This window comes from Miscanthus floridulus, chromosome 9 (assembly GCF_019320115.1).
Source record: "Miscanthus floridulus cultivar M001 chromosome 9, ASM1932011v1, whole genome shotgun sequence".
Lineage (NCBI taxonomy): Eukaryota > Viridiplantae > Streptophyta > Magnoliopsida > Poales > Poaceae > Miscanthus > Miscanthus floridulus.
Window position 1 is genome coordinate 130,728,164 of NC_089588.1, and position 3,957 is coordinate 130,732,120.

At 40.7% G+C, this 3,957-nt stretch overlaps 1 long non-coding RNA gene across 1 annotated transcript; it reads left to right on the forward strand.

Moving 5' to 3' along the window:
* The first annotated feature begins 347 nt into the window (after positions 1 to 347).
* On the forward strand, positions 348 to 2,981 carry LOC136484282 (uncharacterized). Its single transcript, XR_010765852.1, has 3 exons — positions 348 to 998; positions 1,440 to 1,558; positions 2,903 to 2,981. It is a non-coding gene; the product is annotated as an uncharacterized lncRNA (long non-coding RNA).
* The last annotated feature ends 976 nt before the right edge of the window (positions 2,982 to 3,957 follow it).

Here is a 3,957-nt window from a genome sequence, read left to right on the forward strand (position 1 = left end):
GCTTCATGAAAACTGTTATTCTTTCGTGCTTAGGACATTCATTTGCTCGCTATTTATTCAGCATCCTTTAAAGATGTCCAGATTAGATAGCACCAAAAATATACATATTATACGATGAAAGTAACCTAGAGGAGTTTGTTGACCATGTGGAGCACATCTGAACCGAATACAGAGTCAGCAGTTGTTCCCAAAAAAAAGGGCTACAAACTGACTTTGGCTTGAGTTCTGTTGATTCAGATCCATCTGTACCTTATTCTGCATTTTCTAAAAACGAATATTAATGTCATGGAAACATGTATTTTAAACGTAGTAAGACTGGCACTGATCACAATAAATAGCAAGAAGAGAAACATAAGGCACTACAGGCTAGATATTGTATTGCATAGGGGTAGATAGTGATGGGGAGCATGATGAGGGTGTATGTTGAGACCTGAAATTAACTAGGATTGTTTCCAAGGTTTTCCTTACATAGATGATACTGAGGGCTTGTGGTTGTTTTATTTAGAAAGATGGATCATGTGACAAACATATATGTTGTACTGGGCAAAGCATATATGCATTTAGGTGCCTCTGCTATGTTTATGTCAAACTTATCGAAACTGCTTGCTGCACCAAGTGTTGCGGCGGCTGCTGCAGCAAGCCTGCGTACAACTACTATTCTTTGTTGTAGAAAATAAGCAGCAGCAACTGTTGTAGCTACTTGAAAAGCACAGCTGAGCAGGTCCCATGAGTTGCACAAATCGACCTGATCCAATCTCGATGCATTGTAAAATCTTCTTTTTTGGTACTCATCATTTTCTACTTGAACACATATTTTGTTTTTTATGCTCTTAACCTGCACCCTTTCTTAGGACTAAAAGGATTTGTTGCTGTTTTGGTCTCTCTAAGTGTAATGCTTGGGGGAGAGGAGAGCACGGGAGGCTTGAATTGGAGATGATAAGAGCAGTCGTATGGTGCCCCTAAAGGTTGAGCTTCTAGCTGGAGAAAATATTGTTCAGGTAATAGACCTTGGTATTACTGGGATGTTGTTGGCTTCCGTTACATTAACCTTTCCTCTGCGCTCATCACTAGTGAGTCATCTATATTATTGTACTTTTTTTTGCACGCCATCATGAGTGAGTCATCTGGTGCTATTTTCCTCAACTCTTTTTACCATATTCCCCCTTTAATTTTCAAGCGTTAATCTACTTGAAGCAAAGTTCAGATCTTAAATGTAGTTTTGGTGTCTTACATTACCAAAATCCCAAATAATGTTTACTTTTGCTTCTATTGCTTATGCCCATACAAATCCCAAATACTTGTGCCAATGTAGAATTGTAAATCCCTGCACCTATTTTGCTACCTATTCAGACTGTCAGTGGTGTTTGAGTTGTCATTTTGTTTAGACTGAATACTGATGTGTGATCATTGGCATTTACCCCAAATTTTGCTTGGTGCAGCTAGTGTGCCGATGGAGAACTAGCCACCATTCTTCCCCATCATCAACTGTAACATTGCCAATGAGATACCGGCCAATGTGCAGAAGTTGCAGTATCTTGTATTTTTGCAAGCTGGCTTGGTATGTTGGCATGGACCATTCTGTTGCATCTGTGATTCAGTAGTAGCAAGTCATTTTCTTATCTACGAGTCTACTAGATATGGTGTATGTGAAAGGTTACTACCAGTGATTGGTCATTTTCTTATCTACAAGTCTACTAGATATGGTGCAGCACACTATACTTGCTTTTTTAGAATACAAAAATTGTCTATTTAGAAAGACATTGTTGCCTAACGAATGAAACTTAAATTGCCTAAGAAAATGCAGCTGGTGTTAGGTTTTATGGAGGTGTCAATAATCAGCATTTAGAGCTGAATAATTAGCAATTAGACATTCTTTGGCACGGTGTAAGTACTTGTGCCTTAGCCTAATTATTTGTCACTTTACAATCACCCTCTCACAGCTCACAATTAGAGGTAGAAGATGAACTTGAGCACAGAATGCAGCACGAGCACACCTCTGCTGGAGTGCTGGTGCAGCAAATTATACTGCTTTCCATTGCTAAACAAGCTGTAACCACATTTAGTGCACCTACTACTACTATAGCCACTACTAGCTATAGTTGGGCAGTATCGGGCTGAGATCGGCAACTACTTATTGCCATACTGTTGTCATGCTGTTACTGTAGATAGATAATGCAGCAAAGGTGACCAACAACCAAGGTGGAGTGTGCAGCAGGCTAGATGAAAAAATGTAGACGAGCAATACAATACCATACTGTTGGCCTACGAAAAAACGACATGTTCAACAGATAAGTGTCGCGGAAATGCGTATGTTGCGTTGGATTTGCGGTCATATAAGAAGGGATCGAGTTCGAAACGATGATATATGTGATAGATTAGGGGTAGCACCAATTGAAGAAAAGCTTGTCCAACACCGGTTGAGATGGTTTGGACATGTCCAACGGAGAAGTCCAGAGGCACCGGTGCATAGTGGAATCCTAAGCCAGGATAGTAACGTGAAGAGAGGTAGAGGAAGACCGAAGTTGACTTGGGCAGAGGCAATAAAAGGACACTTGAAAGAATGGAATATACCTAAAGACTTAGCCTTAGATAGGAGTGCTTGGAAAATAGCTATTCACGTGCCTAAGCCTTGATTGCTTCTGCTGGGTTTCAACTCTAGCCTACCCCAACTTATTTGGGACATAAAGGCTTTGTTGTTGTTGTTGTTGTTGTTGAGCAATACAATACCACCGAAAAATGTGCATGTAAATTTAGTTAAGCAATTTAATATCATTAGTCAGGCAAGTTATTAGTAATTTGGTGGCAATTTTATTTGTGTCCAACACAAAAGATGTGCCTATAATCTCTACTCTTTTTACCGTCAGGCGTTACTCTGTGCTCTAAGTGATTTAACCACGCGCAGGTGACTAGGGGAAGCCTGAGATTCCATTTTCTCGAGTTGGGAAGTGCAGATTGGGAGTGGGGGTGCTGACTAATGCAGGTGACATATTGTTGTTCACAGATCATTCTTTTTTGAGCTGTTCAACCATTGAATTAGTCTGCCTTTTGTTAAAAAACTAGTTATTGATATCATCACCCTGTCGCCTCTGTTTGATATGTATTTTTGCAAATAAACCGTGGGTTGGGGTTGGGGCTGTGGGTTGCAAATGAACACAGACACTATACTTGCTTTTTCATAATACCAAAATTGTCTAATTAGGAAGACATTGTTGCCTAATGAATGACACTTAAAGTGCCTAGGAAAATCGATTCCACTACAGCATTACTAGCAGCAACCTGCTCATCACCAATAGAAGCTTCAGGAATATAAGCATCATTTTTTTATCTCCTACCAACAAGAAATTTTTGACACATGTTATCTTTTTTTTAACATGCAAGAATGCAGGCCATGTACAGCGAAGCAAGATGCGGGCTAGTCACTACAGCAGCCAGTGGCTTCCCCGAGTGCCAGTTGCACTCGGGGAAGGCCCAGTTGCACTCGGGGAGGCCTTCCCTGAGTGCAACACTCGGGGAAGACCCTCCGGCTAATCCTCATCCGGTACAGGCGTCTTTCTCGAGTGCTGAAAATCGTGCACTCGGGGAAGGCTTTGCCGAGTGCCGTGCTGGCACTCGGGAAAGATTTGACGCCGTTGGTTGACGGCCGACGCCGTTTTCTTTTTTTTTTATTTTCTTCTCCGAGTGCGACACTCGGGGAAGATTTTTGAATTTTTTTTAAATAATCTTTGCCGAGTGCCGCAGCTCAGACACTCGGCAAAGAAATTTGTTTTTTTTTTAAAAAAAACTCTTTGCCGAGTGCCACAGCTCAGGCACTCGGGGAAGCCACCTCTAAAAATTCTTTTTTTTGTTTTTTTCCTTTTCCATGTAAACAACAAAGCATATATATATCACAAACCACAAATCAACAACAATATATCACAAACCACATTTATATATCACAAACGACCAAATTTGTCCGAA